Below are 17,857 nucleotides of genomic sequence, written 5' to 3'. Positions count from 1 at the left end.
CTAAGGCATATGCAACAAGAGTATGATAATAAAGACACTCTTTTCAAAGCATCTTTGGCCCCTTCACAAAAATATATGTCTATACAGCTGTTCAGATTATTATCTATTCTCTTTACCTTTCTACATTTTACAGTTCTGGAACACATTTTAATTTTTGGCAAGCATCTCACTGAATCCGTACATCAGAAATAAGCTTGAAGAAAATGTAAGGTTTAATTTAATTATTAGGACTAGCCAATAGAAAGCATTCAAATATACTTTCTTCAATATTTAGACTGGTGCCTAAACTCATGGAATAAAAGTATGAGAAATTTTCCAGATGGACCAAAACATGCTACCACTGCTTAGAGTCTCACAACACAAACACTTCAGGTCGAACAGCTGCCAGGATGTGTATGTTTGTGTGTGTGGTGCACGCATGTGTTTGTGCATCTCTCTCTGTCTTGCTCTCTCTTTTCCTATTTTCTTAGAGCCTGCTCTCTGGCTTTGCTTTTTTCATCAGTTTTTGCCAATCCAAAATATGTAGACACTAAGTTAAATTACTCATTTTGTTTATGTGGCAACAAGTTCAGACTTCTTGCCGAAAAAATGTTCTTGGCTTTGGACAAAGCAGGCTTTGAGATGCTTCCATCTGTTTTAAATACACCACAAATCATAGTATGGAAACCACTGCCCTCAACTGGTAGCCAATTTGCTGAAAAAACCTATATTAAAAAAAAAAAATAAGAATGATTCAATTGCAGACTGTTTTCATACTTTTGCTCATTTAATTTCAAAGGAATTCAGTCCTTGTATGGAAGAACTTTAAATATTTGTGAATTTGCCTCACTGTGTATAGGATCAGGTAAGTAAATTAACAAAAAAAGGTTCTTTCAAATTCATGAATTACTATTATCAGTGTGGGAAAGAGGTTTAGACCCTTTATATTCTTATTTAGTACCTTTCATAGTGAGACCAGCTCTGTCATAAACCTTTCAATCTCTAAGCAGTTTTACTCTTTTTTAGGTTCTACTACTGCTTGAAAGGAGGCATTTGAGAGAATTTGTGAGTCAACAGTTTACAGAGCCTTGGAGAAAGCACAATATTTCCTGCTTTGTTCTGTTCTGTTCTGTTGTGGGAATTTGGTCACATCTTTTTACTCTTTCTCTTCTCTCACTTTAACTTGCACTGCTAGTTTTGGAAAGTGAGAGGCATTTCTTTAACATATATGGACAGTACCAGCAATAAGGACTCCCAGACAGTGAGATCTGCCTTGTGATGGAGGGAGGGCTCATGAGCAGTGACATATAGCAAGGGGCAAGGAGCATTTCCTTTCCATTCTTCCTGCTTAAATACTTTGTCTTGCAGACCTGCAGTGGCAGAAAGAGCAGCTCGGTACTGTCTACCAGGTCCACACCATCAAGCACAGCTGCAAGTAAACCTTCCAAGGAGGAAAGCAGAAGAAACACCTATCTGACTTTTTTCCTTACAGTCTCATGCAGAATTCCTCTGGCACTGGGCTGAGTCTGAATCTGCTGAGGTTTGATATTACATCTCTGCTCCCTTCATCTTCTCTTTACAAGAAGAGCATAACATGTTGCAGCCCCTGGTCCCCCTACTAATTTACTCTGTTTTTTCTTAATACAATCCAGACACTTTAATTTCCCACTTATACTCCCAAGTACATTCCTCACTCCTCCCATCCACTCAAGACTCTTCCATAGAGTATCATCACTATGCTAGAAAACTGACAGTAGATGCCAGGGAAACTAGCAAGATCTACAATACTTTGACAAAGAGGACACCTTCAACTTTTATGTCTATAGGAATATATAAGTATATTGCTTCTCCCATTTTATTAGGCCTAAGCAAAATAAAGTAAAAAAAATCCTCTTCACAATCTGGACCTCAGAAATGTTTTAAAACACAGCTCCTTCGGACTCTAAAGAATTAAAATCATAGACCCATAAGGGTCATCAAGTCCAACTCTCTGCTCCTTGCAGGGAGTTACATAGTTCAAGACAGTGAGTAAAATGTGTCAGAAGGAATAATTATATATACTTCTGTATGATTTTACATGAAAACAAATTATAGGATTTACACACAAGATCCTAGCAGATAATGGAGTAACGCCTTGATCAAACTATTCAAACATATCTTGCAGCCACAGCAGTCTTTCTGATATATGTTTCTGTCTTGTGTTCCCTTCAGATATGGTCTGTTTTCAGATGTGCAGCAAACCAAACATATACAAAGTCCAGAGGCCAAGGGCCAGGAGCAAGGGACTCTGTGACTGTCAGGATAAATTGCCTGTGATGAAATCTAGTGGCTGGTGGCTGAGTTCCAAACTTACTGTAGAAGAACCTGGCTTAGGAGATCCAATAACGGCAGGAGGCACCTCATGCTGCAGCGTCCAGTGGGGTGTGAAATGAATCATTTAGTCGAGCTTGAGACTGACTTGAAGCTTGACCCTATCAATAGAGGCACAGTCTCACTGCAATGGTGGAGAAAACCAAGCCATAAGCAAAGGTTGATGTGTAACAGAACTGTTAATAAGTACAAAACATTGGTTTCATTGGTTTCCATATGCAGTATTTCAAAATATACCATGAGAAACTCACTGGAACAAGGAACCTCACTGCAAACTGGCAATCAGTATCTCAGTCTTGTCAGACTTTATGCCATACTACATTCTTTCACATATACCCCAAAATTAAAATAATATCAGAGCTGTATGACTTCAGTAAACAGAAAAAAAAAAAAATCCTGTTCCTTCATTTGAAAACAATTCTTACATGTCCTAATTCACATAAAGATTCCCTCTTATTCTATCTACATGTTTTTTATGGTTGCACGTGTTGTGGCATATAATTTACAGATAATGCAGAAGTAGTATCTAAAGGTATGCAAAATCAAATCAAAACTATGGTGTGCCAATGCTAACTATTCACCTGTGATGCTAGTCTAACACCCCTTTCTATATTAATGTTTCTACTGCATCAGGTCTCCTATGGCTGCCTGAACAAAAAGGATGAGAAGCAAGATGCAGCTCTTCTCTGAACCTCAGCTAGAGCTGCTCCTTCCCCAGCAGAGTGCAAGGCAGGACGATGCTGCTGCCTGCATGGAACTAGTGGCAACCTGTGGGTGCTGTTAGGAGCACGAAATAGGTGGAGGTTGCATATCTTAAAGATATAAAGGAGAAAAACCTCTCATTTCCTCTACCATGTGGGTGCCAGGATACTCCTGAAAGAACAGACCCATGAAAGGTTATGGAAAGAATGCAATCGCAGCTACAAGGCCCCATCACATCCTTAACCCTTTGGCCAAAATATTTATTAGTATTGCAATGGTTGTTGATCCTTTCTGCTATCCATATCATTGCAAATTTAACTGATGAAATCTTTCATTGCTAATCTGCCAGTGCTATTACTGTTTGCTCCCCGAGTTGGGACTCGGCTCTCTTTTACTTTCTAAGAAATTATAAATGTTTTGTCTCTTCCTAGTAAATATTTATTGTAATTTCTTCTAAGGACAATACCTCATACCTTAATAATGCCAAAAACATGAAGAAAGGCATTAGTAATTAAACAATGCTTATGCGCACACTTCTCTAAATTTGCATAGAGTGGACTAGGGACAACTGGAACAACTGGAACATGCATACAACAATGAATAGGTTCGTTCACTCACTTATTTTGGACTCTGAACACCACATATATGAACTTTATACAGTTTTAAGCATAGCTTAGGAATGGCAAAAAATGACCTTACATCAGTAACTTCTCAGCATAGTAAAATCTCTCATGCCATAAAAAGAGACCTTCAAATGACTTCTATCTATGTTGCAATTTTCACTTCATCACCTCTGCCTACTCCTCAGGAGATATCACTGCTTAAATCTCCAATTACATATATCAAAGAAGGCATCTTTCTGCTATATTCCTAACTTTTTATTAGCTTGATGAAATCCTTGGAATCTGTAGCTTTACTGAGTCATCACTGCAGCTTGGCAGAGTCAGATGGATCTGGGACTCTGATCTGGGAGCTGGCTGAGGCTCCGGTGCTTTCAATTATGTCCTTATAAGGCATCTTGGTTCACTTTAAATCATTGTTTGTTCTATAAAGCTTTCATATTGCAGTGAATTATTTATGCTGAGCAAACTGAGACCTCTCATTGCTGATAGTATTACAATGTTGTCAGGTAACAAATAACAGCTGAGATCCTGACTTCTACATACCACCACGATCGAAGTGAGAAATGAAGCAGCTCTCTGTCTTTGCCCACTAGCAGATGGCCAGAGTGCTAATGATACCATGAGCTGAGCATGATGCCCAAGGAAACCCCAGGTCCAGCCTTCCAGCAGGTTGTCAGGTCATGTTCACTCACACATTGCTCCACTGCAGACCTGTTTGACACCATGTGTCCTTCACCCAAACCTGCCAAACAGCAGAAAGCAAAAGTTTTTCTCCTCTGAAGTTCTGAACTGTAATTTAAGTGAAGGAGGGGATATAATCGAAAGAAAAAGCCCAGATTAACAGCAAGGCTGTCCTCCCCCGTTAGGCCTGGCTGGAGCAGAGTGGACCCTCGCATTAGGTGTCACTGGGCACTAGCACGGCTGTGTGTTCTTTCACCTCCTTGCCCAACCAAAGCTGCTTCCATCACAGCCTCCTAGCAATCCCTCCAGCCACTAGCTCTTAGATCCCAAATTGAATAAATGTGCCTATTTTAATCCATTGCAGTGCTGCTCCTCAAGTGCCACAGTGTTTATCTCACTTCCATTGACTTCAATATCAAGGGCAGAGGCTTACAGGACAGACCACTTTTTGCTGTGAGTACAGTACATGCACCCTGAGTTCTCTCCAATCAGGGTCTGGAACTACTGCAATATAGATGAACAAATTATATCAGCATATTGGAAAGTGCTATCTGCTATCTCGACACAAAGGTAGGCAGCACACCACAAATATTTAATAGAAATCCTGTCCTTTGTTCTGATCTGCCTACATCATCAGGTTGAAATACCAGCCAGTTCAGCAGAAGTGTATATATGTCTGTGATTCAGTTTTCATGCAGACAGAGTATCAACGTCAATTTTAGTAAAAGGAAGAAGGTTTCATTCTTATTGGTAATTTTATAATCAGATAAAAAAAATCAAAATGCAAAATTTTCTAATTATTTTTAACAAGCAATTAATCAACACTAACTGGGAAAAGGCCATGATCTCAGATTTTAAAACAACAAATGTGCAATCCACCCTTTATTAAGTAGTTCTAAGTAAAGCATTCTGGCTGGCCTTTTGCTTCACTAACATGCTGCTCCTGTGACTTTAGTTTGCTTTGTGTCCTTTGTTCTCTTTTCCTACAGCAACCCCTACTGTTAAAAATAAAACTGAAATTTTCAGTTACAAGTCAACAAGGTTACTTTTAAGTAACCGCTAACAACTCAAACTTTCAAAGTGATCCTAATCCTGTTATACAATGTGGTTTTTTAGGCAGCAATCTCCTATCTAAACTGGTCTCTGGGTGTAAAATACGTGAATTATAGATTTGCAAGGCAAGTCTGAACCTAACTAGCAAAACCTGATTGAAATATCTGAACTGACATGCCACTGTGTGCTAGGTCAGTAACAAAACTCAGATCTGGATTTTTTAAATCCAGCACCCAACCTCACTTCTGACTTAAAATAAAAATACTGAAAGAAAAAGCAGATATTCAAAACAATCTAACTTAAGAAAAAAGAAAGTCATCTTATAAAATTAGATCTGGTTTTACTTTAAGAATTCAGTTTCAGGGGAGTGTAATGCCAGGTTTTGGATTCAGCTCTCTCCTTAGTTTTACCTAAGCTGTGAGGTAGATTTATAATTTAGTGTTCATGCTTTGAAGAAAAGCGATATGGCACAGAATATGGAGACCTACACATAGTCCAAGTACTGTGTCAAGTTTGGTATGCTAAGAAGTTAAGTGAATATTTAAAATGGAATAACAAAAAAAATATGCACTTTGTGGCTTATTAGGAGATTGTTTTGACAGAAGGCTGGTTCACAGCTTCTGTTCCCAGATTTATGGAAACTGACAGCAGAGCTACAACTATTCCTTGTTTTGAAAAAATGTATTCTATGTTTTTCTGTGACTAAGGTCACTGTGTGTCATCATGTTCCCTAGAGCATGCTGCGAGCAAAGTTCAGCTTCAAGTAGCCCGTTAGCAGACTATTTTTCTGAAGTCATGTTCTATGTTTGTCTTTTATACCTACAAGGATTTAAAACAATTTTATAGATAGAAAAACTCTGTGAATGTGTTATACTTTGTTTGAATTTGAATTACTCATACATTCAAAAGATGAGCTGTTTAAATGAAACACATCCTTTGACTTGAGCTAGCTGCAAAAAGATACATTTTTTTATTTTCAGAAGTTCTCACAACTGGCTTTTACTAATCTGTAAAGATGAAAAAAATCTTTTAAAATCTCACAAATTCTTAGGAAATGAGAAGAATTTTCCATTGCCCTCCTCAGTTTTCCTTGATCCGGTGTCCTGGTTTTGTTAAAAAACAAGTTTTTCTTTAAGTGAATTTGCCTGTCAGCTAAAGCCTTCTTATTAGCTGCTTTCCTGAAAAGCCAGATACATGTTTTGGTAGACACAGCAATGGAATGCAAGGTCATTGATAAGGATGGATGGATGTACATCTCACAAGAGGGGCAAGGAGAAACAGGTGAACTGAAACTGACCAACGGAGTATAACATCCTATTCATGTGAATACTTCATATAAAAGCAGGAGATCATGAGGATCTTGTCCCTTTTTCCTTATGGCTGACATTAGGAGAGGACCTTGCTAGTTGTCGCTGTGAACTGAGGCCTAGTGAGAGACTGAATCCACTTCCAGTTGGCTGCGGAGTCCAGTCCGGAACTTTGGGTTCCAGTCCTACAATCTGCGGGAGCAGTTGATGGGACTATTAAGATTGGTTTTGTATATTTTGTATTATTTTCTCTATTTTTATCAGTAGCATTAGTAAAACATTTTTAATTTTTCCAACTCTCTTCTCTCTGTCCTTCTTTCCCTCCCAATCATCTGTCCTTAGTAGGAAGGGGGGAGAGGGAGGGGCTGAAGGGGGAAGCAGGGGGAGAGAGGGTTAACAATACATCTGCCACAGTTTTATTGTCACCCCACAATCAAAACCTCAACATCCAGTCTTTTGGATATGAACCTACATTCCTACACTGCCCTGACATGTCATTTCACATATGTAGGAAGGTGAGAGTTTCCTACAGACAGAGTGAGAAAGTTTGAATAACAGGATGAGTGAATAGATGGTAGCCCAGTAACACCACTGACTGCCTGGGTCAGCCCACAGCTCACAGCACTTGCTGTTGACTTGTCCTGAGGGCTGCACTTCCACAGATTTGCTGATCTTAGTACCCAAGCAACTGCTGTTCACCTATCCAGTCATCAGAGAGAAGGATACATGTCACATACAATGGAATAGGCTGCCCAGAGAGGTTGTGGATAGCCTGTCCTGGAAGTGTTCAAGGCAAGGTAGGACAGGGCTTCGAGCAACCTGGTCCAGTCAAAGCTGTCCCTGCCCATGGCAGCGGGATTGGACTAGATAATCCTTAAGGTACCTTCCAACCCAAACCATTTGATGGTTCTATGACTTGTTGACTTGCAATGCCAGTCCTCAGCAATCCCGTCTAATAATAAAGTACTCCCTAATGGCTTTTGCGATCTTCATGTAGTAAAATACTCATGGCTCCAACTGAAAAAACAAGCAGACAAACAAACAACTTCCAGGATCACTACAGAAAAAGGCAAGAAATACGTGTCACAGGAGCTCAGCACAATACTGCTCAGAGGTTGTTCTTCACTATCATCTGAAGTAATTTCTTTGTTCAAATTGTCACCCCAAACCAGGCTCAAAAAATCCACAAAAGAGACATAGGAGCTCAGCTGCTGGCTACACGCTAATAATTTACATTGTTTGCCCTTGTACAGTAGAGCTCAAAATTATAAATCTTTATGAAAGAATTTGTCACAGGCCTGGTTAATAATCCATATGTCCTTTGAAGTTTAGTCAAACCATTCGTTCTAAGCAGCACAATTGGTGCATATTATGAGGACCCATCATCTCTATGGAGTAGTTTAAATATACAGAGGCTTACTCTACTGTGAATGCAGTCATAAGATTTTAACAACAGAAACTGTGCAATATTCACCATTGTTTTACTGCCACATAATAATGGATAATCATGTCACAAGGCTGAGTCTGGCACAGATAGCAATCTACTACAAACTTATAGCTTATGGAGTTACTTTAACCTAACTGGTAAAGGTGGAGCTAGAACCTTGACTGAAAGAAAAGCTGCTGCAGTCCATGTGAAAATGTCCACTGACTTCAATATGCTTTAGTTCAAGCCTTTTCATCTGAGCATCTCCAGTGGAGCTCAACTGAGGAAAGCAGCATTTGTATGCGGATGCCATTTGCTATTTAAACATGTGATGGAATATGCTTTCCTGTGGATTCTTTGGCTGGCAACAAAGAACCTGGTAAACATTCACCCCCTTCAGACTGCAGTTTCAGTAACTGGAAGTTTTGTGTTATTCTGAGAGTGGTGTGAACAAAAGCTAAATTTCATAATAGCTCTTTAAATGCTCCTGTCTGATTTCTTTTAACATTTCCATTACGAGAGCTTCTCAGATAGACTCACAACAGTGCTGAATTCTCAAGGAGGCAGTAGGGAAAGACATTGTTTCCCAGTGGGTGTTTTTTACTACACAGCTCTTGTGTCATGGGGGAGACAGATTTTTACAAAGAGACTCACCTGGGGAGAGCACAATCACCAAGTCAATAATCAGCATGCAATAATCAGCATGCAATAAACTTGCAAGCAGAACAAAAGCTGAGTGCCTACCTGTTGTTAGCAAGAAATGGTCTAGAGAGGGTGGTGCATGGCTTATGAGAAAGGAGGGTTATAAGAACTGGCTGTGGATTTGTGTACATGAATTTCCACAGATGCACACAGATAAATCTTTGTACCTTGTATGATGGTACCTTTGTAGACATAAGTAAATTGTCTAGTGTGACCAAGAATCTTAAATGTCTAATTTTATATGTAGAAAATACCTTTTCTAATATTTCTAATTAGAAAAAAAAAAACCAACATAACACTCTATTATTTTCAGTCAGTCACTTCAGCCGTGCTATTACAGCTAGTGTACTCTGTAAAATAATTTCTCTTGCATTTGGCCAAGATCATCTGGTAAAGCTTATTTGCACTCAGTGAAGACATAAGACAAGGGCCTGGAGTAGCATTAAGCTTTATCTCAAGGGCCACTTGGAACTGACCTATCTTTTGTCTATTACAGGTAGCTATAATAGAGCGGCAATTCTAACAATAATAATCCCACTGATTTTGTAGATACGCTGCCTTCGTACAAGTGAATTGACTTGGAGAAAAACCACCCCATTCATAAATTAGGCTGCCAAATGCAACCTGGAAGAGGTTAAAGAATCTCTCTTTCGTACATACCTGGATAAAGCCAGTAAAACAGGAAAGCTGCCTACAGGGAATGCGTCTGTCCCTGGCTGATGGATGCAGAGAAAAGTTTCTGATAATTCTGACCATTGCTTTCAGCTTAAATTACATTATATCTATGAAAGAATAGCTATAGGTACCGTTTATATTATTTCACAATACCTGTTCTCCTTCACTGGCACTGACAAATTCTTTAGTTGAGGCAAAATTCTCCTTTCATGAAAAACAGCAGATAGCAGTTCCGATATCTTCCCTTCCCAGCATGTTCAGAGTTGATCTCAACATCTGACAGAAGCACTGAGAATGATCTCTGAAGGAACCAAAAAGCAGAATCTGGGATGTAAATGTACATGAACCACAGATCATAAATTAGGTTGTCCCAAGGGAAAGAAGGATCTCATAGAACTTCCATGGACCTAACTGCTCCACAGACACAGTATTGCCAAATCATGTGCAATGTGCATATGCATTCACATGCTGTATAAAAGATATGTGTTATGTGACAGTGTTGTAAGTATGAGCTTGTGGTGCTCTCAAAACTGTCTGCTCTGCCTTACTCTGCTTCTTCAAACATTGCTAAACATTTGAGTTGTTAAACATCTTAGCAAGGCAGCAATTTCAGCGGAAAAGGAGAGGATCTATTTTTTGTAATGCACTTCGAGATTTACAGTGTAGAGAGACTGTAAATAGATTTTTATTACTTATACAGATAAAAATACACTTTTGCGCATATATATATGCATGCACACATGTACATGAAAAAATACATCCGTATCAAGCTAAAAGAAAGACAATGATAAATTATGTAGATTACTTTTATAATGATTGAAAATTTGATTATGAGACTAACATACCATTTAAAAAATAAAGCAGCACTATAAATGCTATGCAGCGCTAGATCATTTGTTTTCGGCAACAACAGAGATATGTTAGACTCTTTCCAGAAATTCACAAATGGCCAGTCCCTGTCCTTAGCTGACCACATGGTAAACTGACAAGTGCACAAAGGTTAGGAAAAATATATAAATATTTTTCATATAGTTTGTCAGAGAGAAATATTTTCACGTTTGAAACATTTCCTATAAAGTTGAGTATTTAATATTAGTCAAAAATTCGTAAATTAATCCTTTTGTTTTCATTGCCAGGGACACTTGAAGGAAGCTTTGAGAGCAGTTTCAGACTCTAGGAAGTGAAAAATTCTGCTGCCCAAAAGAGACATAAAAATGCCAGTTTCACAAAATAAACTCTGCTAAAGTGATCAGACTGCAGACTGAAAAATCTAGTTCAGAAGTCAAAAATGTAATACCAAACCACGGCAGTACAGACTAGATATAACAACATTTTCAGCACCAGACAAAGAGGACAAGTTGGCTCAGTGGCAGTCTTGAAGGAAATTCTTGCCTGCTCTGTAGTATCTCTGAGCAAAAGGACAAATGCTGGAAAGTGAAAGGAGTTCAGCTACCTTCCAAAAGGTGTGTTCAGAAGGACTCACACCCCAAAAAATCCACACATAGGCTGCCAGGCCTATTCTTAGTTTTGCCTTCTTTCGTGTCTTGCTACTTTAGTGCTTCAAATATCTTTGCTTTTTGTTTCTTCCAAACCTATGGTTAAGTTCTCTTCCAGTCCAAGATATTCCTTAAGTCCAGTTTTAATATATTATGTTTTTTAAATGTCAGTATTTAAGAAATATAATAAAGTTATACATTTCATGTAACTTCTTCTATAATAAGCATAATTTCTCACATATTTCCTTTAAAATGCTCTTTGCCTAAATAGTGACCTTGACGGCATGAGTCTCTTCTATTCACGGAAATGTTTTCTTAATAGAAAACAAGGATTCTGTGGTTTCATCCTGTATTGCAGTCTCAGATCATCTAGGACAAAACAGAAGGAACAGAAAGCCTTGTTTACCTAAGGCAGCAATGCTTGTAGCTGAAAAATGAAGGCGACACCTCCACTCCATTACAATGTCATGGCTTGTTACAAGTTTGACATACACAATATAAGCGAACCAATGCACGATTACTTTTGTTTGTAGACACAAGCAAAAAATATCCAAAACATAGTGTCCTCAGCTGGCATTACTCGTAGACTGGCTGGCAGCCTCTGCAGAGAAACAAGGAATACTAAAATGCATTCAAAGGTGCTGTTTCCAAGTCACTTCACAGACATGCTGGGGAGGCAATGTGAGAAATGGGCCTTCCATTTGCCTGTGACACCTCCATCAGACATAGAAGATAGAGCAAAGGGACTAGCAGAGTTCCTTCTAAAGTGTTTATTATTGTAGACGTATTGGCACGGCTTTTCTCTGACAATCATAACACATAGACTCATTCCCAAATCTCAAAATGAAACCTTGCACCATTTAGGATTGTCCTGCAGTGCTAAGGTAGATATTTCTGCTCTGTCCAACAGGAATAACAACAGAAAATAAATAGATAATGTCTTCTGCAGGGATTGCAGGAAAGGATATACTGATGTAAAGCTAAGGCATATTACCTCATCTAACTCTATACCACATTCCTAATCCAGTTTCTGCCATTTCTATTCCCAGTAGAACTGCACTGTAGACATCAAAGGCTCTGAATTTTGTCAGTCTTGATGGTATCATACAAGCTACAGTCCTGCAATTCATCTTTAATAGTTGTTTACGTGGAAATCAAACAGCCGTGGAATTTCTTGAAAATAGTCGAGGCTCGTTCCTAGCTCCTGTCCAGCACTCTATCTCTTAAAAACTTCTGTGGCCATACATCAACTATCATTAAGTGAGATTCAGAGCTGTAATAAAGCTGTGTACTGTTTCACTCGGGACACAGTTTTCTTATTCATGCACCCCAGCCCATAACTACTAAAATATGTACTATCTCTGGCTGCTGTGGCCTGGAATTTAACAGTGTGCAATAATAATTTACAAGGAACTCCTCTCACTTTTGTTCCTCTCTTAGGAATAGACTGTGAACATCTACACACAGCTGTCTGAACTTGAATTATTTTCAGAAAAAAATATTATTTATGTTCTAAAGTGTCCTAGGAGCCTCCTAGACAGAGTTATACATAGTAAGGATCTGCCCATTTTCACAAGTGGGAAAACCAGGCACGATTCAGAATGGAAAACTTCAGCCCAGATCTGCATTTTGGGTGAACCTGGACCATGCATATTGCACATACAAAGTTTAACCAGCTGCTTGCAAGGTTGTTGGACCTTCAGCACAATCACTTCAGGTAAATGTTGAACTTTCTCATTGGTTCTGCTGAATCTGTTTATTCCTATGTTCCAGTTTGTTCCTTTTTCAAACATCCATTCTTAGTCTGACTATGTTTTTTCCAAAATTGTATATTGTTGATTTTTATTTTGGACACCTACAGTTTTAGTTCAGTATAAGACACACCATTCCAAGTAAGTGTACTTTGACACTTGATAAAATCCAGGATGAAGTGCTAAAAACCCGGGCAGTCACGTCAAAGGATACTCAGCAAATTCACTCCTTTGACCTTATGGCTTTCAGCATTTTTAGTTATACTTTATGTGTTAGGATCTTCGTGCATTCAGGCTGTAAAGGGATGCTGTATTTGGTGGAAGAGCTAATCCTAGTCCTAGTGCAGCAGAACTCATGCTCTGCTACCAAAGTTCTCAGTCGCACCTGCTAAATTCAAGAGCTTGCTGTGTTTATTCACCCAGTTTTGCTAAGGTCTCTGGGATGAAAGGCATTGCAGAAATGCAAACCCCTATCACTATTTATTTAATACCAAGCCAGAAAGGCTGGCAGGACTTACACAAGGTTTAAATTTGCCAATTACACAATTTTGTCCAGTTTTGTTTTGAATGAACACATGGCTGCAAAACTGAAGAAATTAGCTTTAACTTGTCAGTCTCTGTATGAAAAGAGCCAAGCAGGTTAAATAAAATGATGGTTTTGGACCCTAACTTGTAAGCAACTGGGTAACAGCAGGAGATCCATGTAGAACATAAGTGGAATATTTGCTAGGGCAGAAAGGTAACTCTTGCAGCTTAGTTTCATGTATGTGTAAGTGTGATCTTGTCTGATATTCCCATTATGTTTGTAGAATGGCCATTTTGAAAAATTCTAAAGCTTAGGTGAGAAATACAAAGTGATCACCTAGGCGTGCGTTCCTGCTCCAGCAGGGGGATTGGACTAGATGATCTTTTGAGGTCCCTTCCAATCCCAAACATACTGTGATACTGTGATGCTGTGATACTTACTGATTATTCACCAGTGAAATGAAATTACCATGGAAGAAAACAGGCCATTCTATGCTGCAAATGATAAGCAATGTTAATGAAAGTGAGTGATCAGGATAACATTTTTAGATACAGAGTTTCCAAATTACAATTAAAGGATAATGGACAGATACATACCAAGTAGCACTGCACACTGGAAAATAATTGACCTAATATTTGCCAGGCGACCAGACTCAATATTTGGTTTGGAAAGTCAAATAGCTAAATGTACTCATTTCACTCTGACAGATAAACTATTCAGAGAATAAAGAAGCAGAAGCCAGACAGACCTTTTTTTCTGAGAAAACTAACAGAAGATGACAAAGCTATTACAAGTTACTCTGTTTACTTTCAGTAGTAGGAACGGACAAGACTCACAGCTACAGAGCGAAAAAGGATGGATCTGCTTCATTAATTGGACGGTTCATTTGAAATATTTTCTATTTTTCTAAAGAAAAGGTTGTCAGAACATAATGTTTTCAATCACTTTCAGAGATATTTTTTGTGTTTCCCTTAAGTGTCTACAGCTGTCCCTTGCTCAATCGTTTGAAAAAACAGATGAACTCTCCTAAAAAACATTTTGCTCAGAAGCAATTTTTATGTATCACATATTCTCCGTATTTTTATTCCTTGACAGTTTTGGTCCTTCGAACTTTGGAATGGAAATAAAATGATTGCTTCATAAAAACGGATTTTGTTTATGCCACTTATTTTCCCATTTGCACAATAATTCCTTGGATTCAGGAACATGATTAGGCTTAAGATATCCCTAAAAATAATTAATAAAGCAATAACATAGTAAAAATATATCACATTGTCAACTGCAATCATTCCATTCCCCAAAAGAGGCAGCATGGGACAGACTGAACCAGAGGATGAGATGTGTTCTGCTCTTGGTGTACAGAAATTTCTTTATCAAAATAACATGCCACCACAGAAGACAGAAAATAAAACTTCGGACCTTCTAACAGCTTCTAATAGAAGCATGAGGAAACAGTGTCAAGTAAAGCATCCAGGACATAATTTTCATGCAGTATTTTGTATCTTATACTCCTTCAAAAACTCTGTGCATCCTTCAAGAATCATGTCAGAGAGTACAGAGAGTACACTAGGGGCAATACAGCTAAAAGCACTCCTGAAGCCATGTGGTCCTCAGCTGCTGTAGGATGCGTAGCAGAGCCATCTGTACTTCAATATATATGTAGAGCCATCAGTACTTCAATAGCATGTAATGGGAACTGTAGTATTCATATTTGTGTCATGTTAGTTGAAGGCTTTAGCTGAAGCACTTTCTGGCTTCTGACTGTAAGTGGAAAATGGGTATCAGAAATATATATTTATATCATTAGCAGTTTTACTTCCAAATATGTGTTTACAGAAGAGCTAGAACAATGAAAGTGAGAGGAGCTTGTGTAGTTTTCAAATACTACTTTTAACTGGCAGAACCTTCGATTTCTGTTATTCACATTAACAGAATACGATGCAACTTCAAGACAAATCAAGCCCCCACTACACACAGCTTGAAAAATAAATAAATATATAAATATAAATGGATAAGTCTTTAAAAAAAGATATAACAAAGAATTTGGTGGTGTTTGGAAGGTATCAGAGTACAATCATACAGATGCATGGATTACCTGCGTGGACAGTTTTCTACAGTGATATCTAGAGATTTCAGCTGATTAATGAAGCCGTAAAAGGTACGTAAATGTCAAGTCTATAAAGGCTAATATGGTATTCCATGAAACTTCAATGAAAAGCCTCTTCCTTGTTCATTTCTGTAAATGTTACACCAGGCCATAGCTTTATTCTTTATCTCTAGTCATATCACCCACTTTTAGACAGAACTCCATATGGCTAGTAAATGGGAGGATTGTACGGAGAATGAACAGAGCCTTTGCTCGTTCCTCTCCTCAGTGCACAGACTACCAGAGTTATGCCAGAAATCATAGTCTGAAAGAGATAGGGCCAGTACAGTTCTGAAGGAAGCCAAAAGAAAAACAGAGGATCCTGTTGCTGCTGCTCCTAGAGAAAATGGGTTTGTGAAGGTGAAAATAATATAGTAATAGCTGACCAACCCTCTGTCTTCCTACATCAAAATTATAAAGCATTAGTCACCAATTTTAAAATTCATACTATTTAGTTACAAAGCATTTCTAACTTCTGGGGTAGATATTCTAGAGGTGCAGTTGCAAATCAATTTGTGTCAGTCTTGTATGCTTCTTATAAACTACCTTTTAGAAGTATCAACAATTTGGGAATTCTTTTATCCAGAGTTTTAATCAAAAAAGAAGTATTGTAGTTTACTAAAAAAATTTTTAAAAAAAATAAAAAATATTGGTTTATGTGTAATAACTCCCAAGAGTCTGCTTGCAGATCTCTAGACTGCCAGGCCCATTATGTTGCAGGTTACCATAAAAATAAGGTTTTAATCTATTTATCCTAACTGATAGAGACAACAATAGCATTTTAACAGACAGACATTGTTTCTGTCACACTCTCATTGTATAAGTTGTGCTTCTAATTCAACTGTGGAACCTTGGCCTACACTCTGCAGGAGCCTTATTCATCCTTGGAGCATATTCAGAGTTGCAGAGGCAGATTACTGAGAAAAAAAATATTTGCCACTAAAATGGGAGATCAGTAGCAGAAAAGAACCGGAACACTGCACATAAGTTTGTAATTAGGGGCCTGATTCTGCAATAGTTTGAGTATTTCCTGAATGGTTTGGTGCTGAGTACCTTTAACTCAACAAGTGATGTCATCGGCTTAGTTTATTCAATAACACATCGCTGTGGTAAAAGGAATGAACAGAAGGTTGTCTAATAGGAGATGTGTTTCAATTGTTATTCAAAGGCAAAAAAATCAAGTGTCAGACAACTCGAATTTTTTTTGTTGGGACTACAAGCACCCCGTGCCAACCAAGGCATCATAGCTCCTCACCTGAAGAGGAAGGGAAGGCCACTTCATTAATTAAATGACTGGACAGATGCCCAGCAGCTACGAATATAGAGTGACAGCTATAGACTCACTTTCACACTTAAAGCACTCTCACAGCATTAAAATCTGTTGTCCAAGCCACAGCGCCACTTTTCTTGGTACTGATTTTGAGGATAATGTGCAGCTACGTTGGATGGGCTTGAAAACTGTCCAGACAGGCTCAGTATTTGTTTTGTTTTAACTGTCTAACATGAAAAAAATTCTTCCCTCATAAATTCATATCTTCAAGCATGCTGCCTTATCAAGCACTATGTGTTTACCCATGAGGATGAATAAAACTGTGCTATGTCCTAGAAAGTCCAGATCAACAAGTTCATGTGCCCATTGGAACAAGCTGGTATGATCATCTAGTTGTATGTGAAGGAAGAAAGAAACTAAGAAATGGTAATGTACAAATTACAGCTGGTGAGGTGTAAGTTCAGCTTTCCAGGAGTTAAACATTTTTCCTTATTGATTTGAATGGTACTAGTAGAGAGACAAAAAATAAAAGAGTTTATACTTTGAAGCTAGGCCTGTGATTTCTATTAAGGAATTTCCAAGCTTTCACACCACCTCCTTGTGTCAGGAGAGGATTTTTTGATTCAGTGTGTCTTTGCTAAAAAGCACTGAAACACAAGTTAGAAAACAATGCTTACTTTTTGGTAAAGGTCCATTTAAAGTTTTAACAACAAGGGAGGACACAATTTAATTTTGAATTCTAACAGCTCTGGAATATCAGGCTTATTTTACAGCATTTAATTATTGTAGGAAATAAACTCATAGTATCAGAAGTTAGCCATATTCAAACAATGACAAATACAGACTAGTAAACAAAACATGTTTTTCTATCCTCCAATCACTCATTTTAAATACTTTAAATCATATTATTTTCATATGAATCTCTCTTTGGTCCTTTAATTCCAAAGTTTTTATTACTCTATATTATTAGCAGGTTATAGGAAATCGTGGATGAAATACTGTTGTTTTCCTTAAAATTATATGGCCTCCTATTATTAAGAAGAAAATATTATATTTGTCTTCTGGCTCAGAAGGTTGATATTCATTCAGTTTCTTATGGAATAAGCCCCAAGGCCAACCAGTTTTGACAGGATCAAAATACTATATATTT

The sequence above is a fragment of the Nesoenas mayeri genome (genome assembly GCF_963082525.1).
Source record: "Nesoenas mayeri genome assembly, chromosome: 5".
Classification (NCBI taxonomy): Eukaryota; Metazoa; Chordata; class Aves; order Columbiformes; family Columbidae; genus Nesoenas; species Nesoenas mayeri.
The sequence above is the reverse complement of the archived record's forward strand: the minus strand, read 5'-3'. Positions refer to the sequence as shown.